Source organism: Triticum aestivum, chromosome 1B (assembly GCF_018294505.1).
Source record: "Triticum aestivum cultivar Chinese Spring chromosome 1B, IWGSC CS RefSeq v2.1, whole genome shotgun sequence".
Classification (NCBI taxonomy): Eukaryota; Viridiplantae; Streptophyta; class Magnoliopsida; order Poales; family Poaceae; genus Triticum; species Triticum aestivum.
The window spans coordinates 125,124,456-125,139,509 of NC_057795.1; positions in this window are offsets into that span (position 1 = coordinate 125,124,456).

The following is a 15,054-nucleotide window of genomic DNA, read 5'->3' on the forward strand; positions in this document are numbered from 1 at the left end:
AGCCGCGATCTCCCCAGCTTGTCAGATCTCCTCCCGAGCTACTCCAGACTCAGACCGGGCTTCCTTCGCCTCTTGTAAGGCCTTCTCAAGAACTTGGCATCGGCTAGTGGCATCCTTCAGCTCAAGTGCCATAATAGATATTCTCTCCTCGCACTGACGCCGAGCAGTCTGTTGGAAATATGCCCTAGAGGCAATAATAAAAGGATTATTATTATATTTCCTTGTTCATGATAATTGTCTTTTATTCATGCTATAATTGTATTTTCCGGAAATCGTAATACACGTGTGAATACATAGACCACAATACGTCCCTAGTAAGCCTCTAGTTGACTAGCTCGTTGGTCAACAGATAGTCATGGTTTCCTGACTATGGACATTAGATGTCGTTGACAACGGGATCACATCATTAGGAGAATGATGTGATGGACAAAACCCATTCCTAAGCATAGCACAAGATCGTGTAGTTCGTTTTGCTAGAGCTTTTCCAATGTCAAGTATCTCTTCCTTAGACCATGAGATCGTGTAACTCCCGGATATCGTAGGAGTACTTTGGGTGTACCAAACGTCACAACGTAACTGGGTGACTATAAAGGTGCACTACAGGTATCTCCGAAAGTGTCTGTTGGGTTGACACGGATCGAGACTGGGATTTGTCACTTCGTGTTACGGAGAGGTATCACTGGGCCCACTCGGTAGTGCATGATCATAATGAGCTCAAAGTGACCAAGTGTCTGGTCACGGGATCATGCGTTACGGTACGAGTAAAGTGACTTGCTGGTAACGAGACTGAACGAGGTATTGGGATACCGACGATCGAGTCTCGGGCAAGTAACATACCGTCTAACAAAGGGAATAGTATACGGGGTTGCTTGAACCCTCGACATCGTGGTTCATCCGATGAGATCATCGAGGAGTATGTGGGAGCCAACATGGGTATCCAGATCCCGCTGTTGGTTATTGACCGGAGAGTCGTCTCGGTCATGTCTGCATGTCTCCCGAACCCGTAGGGTCTACACACTTAAGGTTCGGTGACGCTAGGGTTGTATGAATATGAGTATGCAGCAAACCGAATGTTGTTCGGAGTCCCGGATGAGATCCCGGACGTCACGAGGAGTTCCGGAATGGTCCGGAGGTAAAGAAAACTATATAGGAAGTGTTGTTTCGGCCATCGGGAAAGTTTCGGGGTCACCCGGTATTGTACCGGGACCACCGGAAGGGTTCGGGGGTCCACTGGGTGGGGCCACCTATCCCGGAGGGCCCCGTGGGCTGAAGTGGGAGGGTAACCAGCACCTAGTGGGCTGGTGCGCCCCCCCTTGGGCCCCCCTTCTGTGCCTAGGGTTGGAAACCCTAGGTGGGGGGGCGCACCACTTGCCTTGGGGGGCACTCCACCCCCCTGGCCGCTGCCCCCTTGGGAGATTGCATCTCCCAGGGCCGGCGCCCCCCCTGGGGGCCTATATAAAGGAGGGCAGGGGGAGGGAAGCCGCACCCCAAGTCTTGGCGCCTCCCTCCCCCTGCTACACCTCGTCCTCCTCCCGCAGCAGCTAGGCGAAGCCCTGCCGGAGTTCTGCTGGATCCACCACCACGCCGTCGTGCTGCTGGATCATCATCAACCTCTCCTTCCCCCTTGCTGGATCAAGACGGAGGAGACGTCACGCTGACCATACGTGTGTTGAACGCGGAGGTGCCGTCCGTTCGGCACTAGGATCTCCGGTGATAGGATCACGACGAGAATGACTACCTCAACCCCGTTCTTTTGAACACTTCCACTCGCGATCTACAAAGAGGTATGTAGATGCATCTCTCCTTTCACTCGTTGCTTAGATGAACTCATAGATGGATCTTGGTGAAACCGTAGGAAATTTTTTATTTTCTGCAACGTTCCCCAACAGTGGTATCAGAGCTAGTTCTATGCGTAGTTCTCTATTGCACGAGTAGAACACAAATTTGTTGTGGGCGTAGATCTTGTCAACTTGCTTGCCGCTACTAGTCTTTTCTTGCTTCAGCGGTATTGTGGGATGAAGCGGCCTGGACCGACCTTACACGTACGCTTACGTGAGACAGGTTCCACCGACTGACATGCACTAGTTGCATAAGGTGGCTAGCAGGTGTCTGTCTCTCCTACTTTAGTTGGAGTGGATTAGATGAAAAGGGTCCTTATGAAGGGTAAATAGAAGTTGACAAAATCACGTTGTGGTTATTCGTAGGTAAGAAAACGTTCTTGCTAGAACCCAATTGCAGCCACATAAAAGATGCAACAACAATTAGAGGACGTCTAACTTGTTTTTGCAGCAATTGTCATGTGATGTGATATGGCCAGAAGTTGTGATGAATGATGAATGATATATTGTGATGTATGAGATCATGTTCTTGTAATAGGAATCACGACTTGCATGTCGATGAGCATGACAACCGGCAGGAGCCATAGGAGTTGTCTTTATTTTTTGTATGACCTGCGTGTCATTGAAGAACGCCATGTAAATTACTTTACTTTATTGCTAAACGCGTTAGCCATAGAAGTAGAAGTAGTCGTTGGCGTGACAACTTCATGAAGACACAATGATGGAGATCATGATTATGGAGATCATGGTGTCATGCCGGTGACGAAGATGATCATGGAGCCCCGAAGATGGAGATCGAAGGAGCTATATGATATTGGCCATATCATGTCACTACTATATAATTGCATGTGATGTTTATTATGTTTTATGCATCTTGTTTACTTAGAACGGCGGTAGTAAATAAGATGATCCCTTATAATAATTTCAAGAAAGTGTTCCCCCTAACTGTGCACCGTTGCTAAAGTTCGTCGTTTCGAAGCACCACGTGATGATCGGGTGTGATAGATCCTTACGTTCACATACAACGGGTGTAAGATAGATTTACACATGCAGAACAATTAGGGTTAACTTGATGAGCCTAGCATGTACAGACATGGCCTCGGAACACAGAGACCGAAAGGTCGAACATGAGTCGTATGGAAGATACGATCAACATGGAGATGTTCACCGATGATGACTAGTCCGTCTCATGTGATGATCGGACATGGCCTAGTCCACTCGGATCGTGTAACACTTAGATGACTAGAGGGATGTCTAATCTGAGTGGGAGTTCATTAAATAATTTGATTAGATGAACTTAATTATCATGAACTTAGTCTAAAACTTTTGCAAAATATGTCTTGTAGATCAAATGGCCAATGCTCATGTCAACATGAACTTCAACGTGTTCCTAGAGAAAACCAAGCTGAAAGATGATGGCAGCAACTATTCGGACTGGGTCCGGAACCTGAGGATCATCCTCATAGCAGCCAAGAAAGATTATGTCCTAGATGCACCGCTAGGTGAAGCACCTATCCCAGAGAACCAAGACGTTATGAACACTTGGCAATCACGTGCTGATGATTACTCCCTCGTTCAGTGCGGCATGCTTTACAGCTTAGAACCGGGGCTCCGAAAGCATTTTGAGAAACACAGAGCATATGAGATGTTCGAGGAGCTGAAAATGGTTTTCCAAGCTCATGCCCGGGTCGAGAGATATGAAGTCTTCGACAAGTTCTATAGTTGTAAGATGGAGGAAGACAGTTCTGTCAGTGAGCACATACTCAAAATGTCTGGGTTGCACAACCGCTTGTCCCAGCTGGAGATCAACCTCCCGGACGAGGCGGTCATTGATAGAATCCTTCAGTCGCTCCCACCGAGCTACAAGAGCTTTGTGCTGAACTACAATATGCAGGGGATGGTGAAGACCATTCCTGAAGTATTTTCAATGCTGAAGTCAGCAGAGGTTGAAATCAAGAAAGAACATCAAGTGTTGATGGTCAATAAGACCACTAAGTTCAAGAAGGTCAAGGGTAAGAAGAACTTCAAGAAGTACGGCAAAGATGTTGCCGCGCCCGGTAAGCCAGTTGCCGGGAAGAAGTCAAAGAATGGACCCAAGCCTAAGACTGAGTGCTTTTATTGCAAAGGGAAGGGTCACTGGAAGCGGAACTGCCCCAAATACTTAGCGGACAAGAAGGCCGGCAACACTAAAGGTATATTTGATATACATGTAATTGATGTGTACCTTACCAGTACTCGTAGTAACTCCTGGGTATTTGATACCGGTGCCGTTGCTCACATTTGTAACTCACAGCAGGAGCTGTGGAATAAGCGGAGACTGGCGAAGGACGAGGTGACGATGCGCGTCGGGAATGGTTCCAAGGTCGATGTGATCGCCGTCGGCACGCTACCTCTACATTTACCTACGGGATTAGTTTTAAACCTCAATAATTGTTATTTAGTGCCAAGTTTGAGCATGAACATTGTATCTGGATCTCGTTTGATACGAGATGGCTACTCATTTAAATCCGAGAATAATGGTTGTTCTATTTATATGAGAGATATGTTTTATGGTCATGCCCCGATGGTCAATGGTTTATTCTTAATGAATCTCGAACGTAATGTTACACACATTCATAGTGTGAATACCAAAGGATGTAAAGTTGATAACGATAGTCCCACATACTTGTGGCACTGCCGCCTTGGTCACATTGGTGTCAAGCGCATGAAGAAGCTCCATGCTGATGGACTTTTAGAGTCTCTAGATTATGAATCATTTGACACATGCGAACCATGCCTCATGGGCAAAATGACCAAGACCCCGTTCTTCGGGACAATGGAGCGAGCAACCAACTTATTGGAAATCATACATACTGATGTGTGTGGTCCAATGAGCGTTGAGGCTCGCGGAGGATATCGTTATGTTCTCACTCTCACTGATGACTTGAGTAGATATGGGTATGTCTACTTGATGAAACACAAGTCTGAGACCTTTGAAAAGTTCAAGGAATTTCAGAATGAAGTAGAGAATCAACGTGACCGAAAGATAAAATTCTTACGATCAGATCGTGGAGGAGAATATTTAAGTCACGAATTTGGTACACACTTAAGAAAATGTGGAATCGTTTCACAACTCACGCCGCCTGGAACACCTCAGCGTAACAGTGTGTCCGAACGTCGTAATCGCACTCTATTGGATATGGTGCGATCTATGATGTCTCTTACCGATTTACCGCTATCATTTTGGGGATACGCTCTAGAGACAGCTACATTCACTTTAAATAGGGCACCGTCTAAATCCGTTGAGACGATGCCGTATGAATTATGGTTTGGGAAGAAACCTAAGCTGTCGTTTCTAAAAGTTTGGGGATGCGATGCTTATGTCAAGAAACTTCAACCTGAAAAGCCCAAGTCGGAAAAATGCATCTTCATAGGATACCCTAAGAAACCATTGGGTATACCTTCTACTTAAGATCCGAGGGCAAGATCTTTGTTGCCAAGAACGGATCCTTTCTGGAAAAAGAGTTTCTCTCGAAAGGAGTAAGTGGGAGGAAAGTAGAACTCGATGAAGTACTACCTCTTGAACCAGAAAGTAGTGCAGCTCAGGAAAACGTTCCTGTGGTGCCTACACCGACTGGAGAGGAAATTAATGATGATGATCAAGGTACTTCTGATCAAGTTGCTACTGAACTTCGTAGGTCCACAAGGACACGTTCCACACCAGAGTGGTATGGCAACCCTGTCCTAGAAATCATGTTGTTAGACAACGGTGAACCTTCGAACTATGAAGAAGCAATGGCGGGCCCAGATTCCAACAAATGGCTAGAAGCCATGCAATCCGAGATAGAATCCATGTATGAAAACAAAGTATGGACTTTGACTGACTTGCCCGATGATCGGCGAGCGATAGAAAACAAATGGATCTTTAAGAAGAAGACGGACGCGGATGGTAATGTCACCATCTATAAAGCTCGACTTGTCGCTAAGGGTTATCGGCAAGTTCAAGGGATTTACTACAACGAGACTTTCTCTCCTGTAGCCAAGCTTAAGTCCATCCGAATCATGTTAGCAATTGCCGCATACTATGATTATGAGATATGGCAGATGGACGTCAAAACGGCATTCCTTAACGGTTATCTTAAGGAAGAGCTGTATATGATGCAGCCGGAAGGTTTTGTCGATCCTAAGAATGCTAACAAAGTGTGCAAGCTCCAGTGATCCATTTATGGGCTGGTGCAAGCATCGAGTTGGAACATTCGCTTTGATGAGATGATCAAAGCGTTTGGGTTTATGCAGACTTATGGAGAAGCCTGGGTTTACAAGAAAGTGAGTGGGAGCTCTGTAGCATTTCTCATATTATATGTAGATGACATACTTTTGATGGGAAATGATATAGAATTCTTGGACAGCATTAAGGCCTACTTGAATAAGTGTTTTTCAATGAAGGACCTTGGAGAAGCTGCTTACATATTAGGCATCAAGATCTATAGGGATAGATCGAGACGCCTCATAGGTCTTTCACAAAGCACATACCTTGATAAGATTTTGAAGAAGTTCAAAATGGATCAGTCCAAGAAAGGATTCTTGCTTGTACTGCAAGGTGTGAGATTGAGCTCGGCTCAATGCCCGACCACGGCAAAAGATAAAGAAGAGATGAGCGTCATCCCCTATGCCTCAGCCATAGGATCTATTATGTATGTCATGCTGTGTACCAGACCTGATGCAAACCTTGCCGTAAGTTTGGTAGGAAGGTACCAAAGTAATCCCGGCAAGGAACACTCGACAGCGGTCAAGAATATCCTGAAGTACCTGAAAAGGACAAAGGACATGTTTCTCGTTTATGGAGGTGACGAAGAGCTCGTCGTAAAGGGTTACGTCGACGCTAGCTTCGACACAGATCTGGATGACTCTAAGTCACAAACCGGATACGTGTATATGTTGAATGGTGGAGCAGTAAGCTGGTGCAGCTGCAAGCAGAGCGTCGTGGCGGGATCTACATGTGAAGCGGAGTACATGGCAGCCTTGGAGGCAGCATATGAAGCAATTTGGGTGAAGGAGTTCATCACCGACCTAGGAGTCATACCCAATGCGTCGGGGCCGATCAAACTCTTCTGTGACAACACTGGAGCTATTGCCCTTGCCAAGGAGCCCAGGTTTCACAAGAAGACTAGGAACATCAAGCGTCACTTCAACTCCATCCGTGAAAATGTTCAAGATAGAGACATAGATATTTGCAAAGTACATACGGATCTGAATGTCGCAGATCCGTTGACTAAACCTCTCTCACGAGCAAAACATGATCAACACCAGAACTCTATGGGTGTTCGATTCATCACAATGTAACTAGATTATTGACTCTAGTGCAAGTGGGAGACTGTTGGAAATATGCCCTAGAGGCAATAATAAAAGGATTATTATTATATTTCCTTGTTCATGATAATTGTCTTTTATTCATGCTATAATTGTATTATCCGGAAATCGTAATACACGTGTGAATACATAGACCACAATACGTCCCTAGTAAGCCTCTAGTTGACTAGCTCGTTGGTCAACAGATAGTCATAGTTTCCTGACTATGGACATTAGATGTCGTTGACAACGGGATCACATCATTAGGAGAATGATGTGATGGACAAGACCCATTCCTAAGCATAGCACAAGATCGTGTAGTTCGTTTTGCTAGAGCTTTTCCAATGTCAAGTATCTCTTCCTTAGACCATGAGATCGTGTAACTCCCGGATACCATAGGAGTGCTTTGGGTGTACCAAACGTCACAACGTAACTGGGTGACTATAAAGGTGCACTACAGGTATCTCCGAAAGTGTCTGTTGGGTTGACACGGATCGAGACTGGGATTTGTCACTCCGTGTTACGGAGAGGTATCACTGGGCCCACTCGGTAGTACATCATCATAATGAGCTCAAAGTGACCAAGTGTCTGGTCACGGGATCATCCATTACGGTACGAGTAAAGTGACTTGCCGGTAACGAGACTGAACGAGGTATTGGGATACCGACGATCGAGTCTCGGGCAAGTAACATACCGTCTGACAAAGGGAATAGTATACGGGGTTGCTTGAACCTCGACATCGTGGTTCATGCAATGAGATCATCGAGGAGTATGTGGGAGCCAACATGGGTATCCAGATCCCGCTGTTGGTTATTGACCGGAGAGCCGTCTCGCTCATGTCTGCATGTCTCCTGAACCCGTAGGGTCTACACACTTAAGGTTCGGTGACGCAAGGGTTGTATGAATATGGGTATGCAGCAAACGGAATGTTGTTCGGAGTCCCAGATGAGATCCCGGACGTCACGAGGAGTTCCGGAATGGTCCGGAGGTAAAGAAAACTATATAGGAAGTGTTGTTTCGGCCATCGGGAAAGTTTCGGGGTCACCCGGTATTGTACCGGGACCACTGGAAGGGTCCCGGGGGTCCATCGGGTGGGGCCACCTATCCCGAAGGGCCCCGTGGGCTGAAGTGGGAGGGGAACCAGCCCCTAGTGGGCTGGTGCACCCTCCCTTGGGCCCTCCCTGCGCCTAGGGTTGGAAACCCTAGGTGGGGGGCGCACCACTTGCCTTGGGGGGCACTCCACCCCCCTGGCCGCCGCCCCCTTGGGAGATTGCATCTCCCAGGGCCGGCGCCCCCCCTGGGGGCCTATATAAAGGAGGGCAGGGGGGAGGGCAGCCGCACCCCAAGTCTTGGCGCCTCCCTCCCCTTGCTACACCTCGTCCTCCTCCCGCAGCAGCTAGGCGAAGCCCTGCCAGAGTTCTGCTGCATCCACCACCACGCCGTCGTGCTGCTGGATCATCATCAACCTCTCCTTCCCCCTTGCTGGATCAAGACGGAGGAGACATCACGCTGACCGTACGTGTGTTGAACGCGGAGGTGTCGTCCGTTCGGCGCTAGGATCTCCGGTAATAGGATCACGACGAGAACGACTACCTCAACCCCGTTCTTTTGAATGCTTCCGCTCGCGATCTACAAAGTGGTATGTAGATGCATCTCTCCTTTCACTCGTTGCTTAGATGAACTCATAGATGGATCTTGGTGAAACCGTAGGAAAATTTTTATTTTCTGCAATGTTCCCCAACACAGTCTGCTCGGCTCTTAATTCGGCGGCTACCTTTTCGGCAGCCGCATTACTCATCCTGGCCTGCTCCTTGGCCCGGGCAAGTTCCGCCCAAAGGGTTTCAACTGCGGCGGCACTATCTGCAATTATGCATATACAAATTCTCAGTATCACGCTCATTTTATAATCTAGCATGTACTAAATGCCCCAAAGACATACCATGTGCCTCGTCGAGCCGCCTGTTAATAAGCGTGATGTCATCATCTGCCACATCAACTTTCTGCTTCAGATGTGGTACCTATATAGCTTGGGCAGTCAACACGGATGTAACAACCTGTGTTTCAATTAGTCAGATCATTTCCTGGGCATATATTTTTGATCCTCTGATCGCATCCCTTTGGATATCAACCAGAGTCTCAGGGGATACTATCTACACACAGGTGCAATTTGCAATTATAATATAATTGAAATTACACTACGTACCTCGAAGCCTCTTAGTAGGATCGTAAAGGCTTCATTCAATCCGCTTTTCGCGGACCGAACCCTTTCAACCACCGTACCCATTAAGGTACGATGTTCCTCTGAGACGGAGGCATGTTGCAATATGGCTATCAATGTATCCGGCGCCTCCGGATCCAGAACAGGTTGCGTCATCCCTCGTACATTGGATAGTCCAGGACTTTTGTTGTTCCCTATAGGGGCCGCACACCCCGGACCCTGGGCGGCCGAAGTATTACCTTCGGCCACGGTCTTGACTGCCCCTTGCACCACTCGTTGATCGAAAAGATCCTCCGGGATGACACCTCGGCATCGTCTGCCTTATCAGGCAAGGAGATCTGTGGAGGCATCTCGCTCTCCATCATCTCTGGAAGAAGATCCCCTGAAGAGGAGGACTGCTGAGGAGGGCTGCATGCCGGACTGCAAACATGTGTTTAAAATGTTACCCTTACAACCAGGGAAGAACGAGATATGTTTAAAACACCCTGGTTCACTTACGATTCGGCTAAGGGCCTATCTTTATGGAGTGACTGCATGTGAGCATCACCCCCTGACTGGGATACCTTCCCCCGCTTAGAAGCTTCTCTTTTCAAGTCTTCGGAGGTGGTCCTCTTCTTCCTGTGAGGAGAAGGGATGTTAGTTCGCCCTTCCCTTCCGTCTTCGGAAGTGGAATTTCCAATCTCCCCGGACAAATTGCCTGGTGTGCCTCCAGAATGGAGGCCACCTTGGGCCACTTCACTCTCCTCCTTATCTTACCCCGCCGGCACTTGATATGGTGCCGGAGCCAGCATCCTTGTTAACACCGGATCGGTAGAGTCTTCGGTAAGTGGAGCCGAACACCTAATTCTCCCCGCCTTCTTTAGCCAGCCCTAGCTGAGTAGAGTTTTGTCAGTAGATTGTTATGAGTAATTTGACTAAACTGTGTTTGGGAGTCAAGTACTTACTGGAGTATCCGGATGATTGCAGTCGAGGCCGAGGTCTTCTGTAGTATCCAGCCACTGTTTTCATGCACCAAAGAATAAATTCCACATCCCTCTGAGCATTGAGCCGGAGAAGTGTTGAAGGGTCCGTGGACCTTCCGGATTGAACTCCACATACAAAGAGGACATCGCTAGCACGAAAGGATCCGGTGGATTAGCATTACTTGGATTGCATTGGTGAGAACGTTGTCCCTTTTAATAAGGCTCTGAATGCGACTTTGCAACGTCTACACTTCATAAGCAAACCCCTAGTCCAGCCCCTTGTTAATCCATGATGCGAGCTATAAAGGAGGGCCAGATCGAAACGTGGTGTAGTTGCCCACTTTTTACCATGGGGCTCGGTAATGTAAAACCACTCTCGTTGCCATAAGTCAGAAGATTCTGCGAAGGAGCCCTTTGGCCAAGGAGAAGTGATAAGTTTTCTTATTGAAGCGCCTCTGCACTCTGCTTGTTTCTCGTTGATTACCTTCGGATTCATGATAAAGGTTTTAAGCCATAAGCTGAAGTGTGGGGAAATCCGGAGGAAGGCCTCACACGTGATGATGAACGCAAATATATGAAGGAAGGAGTCTGGAGCTAGATCATGGAAGTCTAGCCCGTAATAAAACATAAGCCCTCGAACAAAGGTATGGAGAGCAAACCCAAGCCCTCGGAGGAAGTGAGAGATGAACACAACCCTCTCATTGCATCTGGGGCTAGGAATAACCTGCCCTTGAGCAGGAATCCTGTGGAGGATTTCTGCAGTCAGGTATCTTGCCTCCCTGAGCTTTGAGATATCCTCCTCCATGACAGAAGAGGCCATCCACGAGCCTTGAAGGTTGGGTCCGGACATGGCTGGAGGCTCGAAGCGACTGGATTGACCCTTGAGTGTTGGAACTTGAGGTAGAAGGTGGAGGAAAGAACTAGCGTGGAAGTGCCAATAAAAACCGCCTCAAGAAACGTGGAGTGGCAGGCTAGAAAACGATTCAAAATAATGGTTGGGTGATGACATAATGTTGTGCTACCAAAATTGTCAGCAGATTGGACTCGTGAAATGTTATACTCTCTACGGTTGTGTGTGGAACTTGTTTTGCAGAGCCAGACACAATTCTTGTGTTCGAAATCTACTTTGAAGTATTCGGAGGAGGAACCCGCCTTGCAATCCCGAAGACAATCTGCGCACGAACTCATCATCATTGAAGCCTGGTTCAGGGGCTCCTGAGGGAGTCCTGGATTAAGGGGTCCTCAGACAGCCGGATTATATACTTTGGCCAGACTGTTGGACTATGAAGATACAAGATAGAAGACTTCGTCCCGTGTCCGGATGGGACTCTCCTTTGCGTGGAAGGCAAGCTTGGAAATTCGGATATGTAGATTCCCTTCTCTGTAACCGACTTTGTGTAACCCTAGCCCCCTCCGGTGTCTATATAAACCGGAGGGTTTAGTCCGTAGGACAACAATCATAACCTCATAGGCTAGACTTATAGGGTTTAGCCATTACGATCTCGTGGTAGATCAACTCTTGTAATACTCATATTCATCAAGATCAATCAAGCAGGAAGTAGGGTATTACCTCCATAGAGAGGGCCCAAACCTGGGTAAACATTGTGTCCCCCGCCTCCTGTTACCATTAGCCCTAGCTAAAAGGCTTTAAAGAAAAGCGCTTGTTGGGAGACAACCCAATATTTTTCCTTGCTGTTATTCAATAAATATTTCATATAGCTTCTGTTTAGATGTGTTTTCATGTTTTAATTAGTGTTTGGTGCCAAGTAGAACCTATAGGATAACCTATGGTGATAGTTAATTTGATTCTGCTGAAAAACAGAAACTTTTCACGCACGAAAATAATTTTAGTAATTCACAGAAACGTGATTTTGTGTTGATTCTTTTTGCTGTATATCAATAGAAAATTTCCCAGGACTTCCTATTTTCGCAGGATTTTTAGAGTTCTAGAAGTATTCGAGAGTTACAGATTGCTACAGACTGTTCTGTTTTTGACAGATTCTGTTTTCCGTGTGTTGTTTGCTTATTTTGATGCATCTATGGCTAGTATCGATGGGTATGAACCATAGAGAAGTTTTAATACAGTAGGATTAACACCAATATAAATAAATAATGAGTTCATTACATTACCTTATGTGGTGGTTTTTCTTTCTTGCACTAACGGAGCTTATGAGATTTCCTGTTGAGTTTGGTATTGTGAAGTTTTCAAGTTTTGGGTAAAGATTTGATGGACTATGGAATAAGGAGTGGCAAGAGCCTAAGCTCGAGGATTCCCATGGCACCCCAAGATATTCAAGGATAACCAAAAGCCTAAGCTTGGGGATGCCCCGGAAGGCATCCCCTCTTTCGTCTTCGTCTATCGGTAACTTTACTTGGAGTTATATTTTTATTCGCCCCACATGATATGTGTTTTGCTTGGAGCGTCTTGTATGATATTAGTCTTTGATTTTTAGTTTACCACAATCATCCTTGCTATACACACCTTTCGGGAGAAACCCACTTGATTGAAATTTATTAGAATACTCTATGTGCTTCACTTATATCTTTTGAGCTAGATAGTTTTGCTCTAGTGCTTCACTTATATGTTTTAGAGCACGACGGTGGCTTGATTTTGTAGAAATTGTTAATCTCTCATGCTTCACTTATATTATTTTGAGAGTCTCTTAGAACAGCATGGTATTTGCTATGGTTATAAAATTGGTCCTAGAATGATGAGCATCCAAGTTGGCTATAATAAAAACTATCATTGGAAGTGAATAGGATGCTATGATCAATTTGATACTTGATAATTGTTTTGAGATATGGAGGTGGTGATATTAGAGTCATGCTAGTTGGGTGATTATGAATTTAAATAATACTTGTGTTGAAGTTGGCAAGTTCCGTAGCATGCACGTATGGTAAAAGTTATGTAACAAATTTATTGCATGGGGTGCTCTTTTGATTGCCTTCCCATGAGTGGAGGTCGGGGGCGCGCGATGGTTAACTCCTACCAACCTCCCCCCTAGGAGCATGTGTAGTAGTACTTTGCTTCGAGGGCTAATAAAACTTTTGCAATAAGTATATGAGTTCTTTATGACTAATGTGAGTTCATGGATTATACGCACTTTTACCTTTCCATCATTGCTAGCCTCTTCGGTATAGTGCATTGCTCTTTCTCACCTTGAGAGTTGGTGCAAACTTCGCCGGTGCATCCAAACCCCGTGATATGATACGCTCTATCACACATAAACCTCCTTTTATGTTCCTCAAAACAGCCACCATACCTACCTATTATGGCATTCTCATTGCCATTCCGAGATATATTGCCATGCAACTTTCCACCGTTCCGTTTATCATGACACGCATCATATTGCCTTGCATAATCATGTAGTTGACATCGTATTTGTGGCAAACACACCATGCATAATGTTTCATACATGTCACTCTTGATTCATTGCCCATCCCGGTACACCGCCAGAGGCATTCATATAGAGTCATATCTTGTTCTAGTTTTGAGTTGTAATTCATGAGTTGTGAATAAATAGAATTGTGATGATTATCATTATTAGAGCATTGTACCCAAATAAAAAAAGAAGAAAGGCCAAAAAAGGCCAAAGAAAAAAAAGAAAAAAAAGAAAAAAAGAAAGGCCAAAAGAAAAAAAGAAAGGCCCAAAAAGAAAAAAAAGAAAAAAAGGGGGCAATGTTACTATCCTTTTCCACACTTGTGCTTCAAAGTAGCACCATGTTCTTCATATAGAAAGTATTTTATGTTGTCACTTTCATATACTAGTGGGAATTTTTCATTATAGAACTTGGCTTGTATATTCCTACGATGGGCTTCCTCAAAATGCCCTAGGTCTTCGTGAGCAAGCAAGTTGGATGCACACCCACTTAGTTTCTTTTGTTGAGCTTTCATACATTTATAGCTCTAGTGCATCCGTTGCATGGCAATCCCTACTCCTCATGTTGACATCAATTGATGGGCATCTCCATAGCCTGTTGATTAGCCTCGTCAATGTAAGACTTTCTCCTTTTTTGTCTTCTCCACACAACCTCCACCATCGTATTCTATTCCACCCATAGTGCTATATCCATGGCTCACGCTCATGTATCGCATGAGAGTTGAAAAAGGTTGAAGTGCGTTAAAATGTATGAACCAATTGCTTGGCTGAAACCGGGGTTGTTCTTGATGGGAGTATTTTGTGTGATGAAAATGAAACATAGCCTAACTATATGATTTTGTAGGGATAAACCTTCCAATGCCATGTTATTTTGAGAAGACATGATTGCTTAGATAGTATGCTTGAAGTATGACTATTTCTTATGTCAATATGAACTTTTATTTTGAATCATTTGGATCTGAACATTCATGCCACAATAAAGAAAATTACATTAAGAATTATGCTAGGTAACATTCCACATCAAAAATTCTGCATTTATCATTTACCTACTCGAGGACGAGCAGGAATTAAGCTTGGGGATGGTTGATACGTCTCCAACGTATCTATAATTTTGATTGTTCCATGCTATTATATTACCCGTTTTGGATGTTTATGGGCTTTACTTTACACCGGAGGCCCAGCCCGAATTGCTGTTTCTTTTGCCTATTTCAGTGTTTCGGAGGAAAGGAATATCAAACGGAATCCAAACGGGATGAAACCTTCGGCAGAAATCTTTTTGGAACAAACGTGATCCAGGGGACTTGGAGTGGACGTCAAGCAACAGAGGA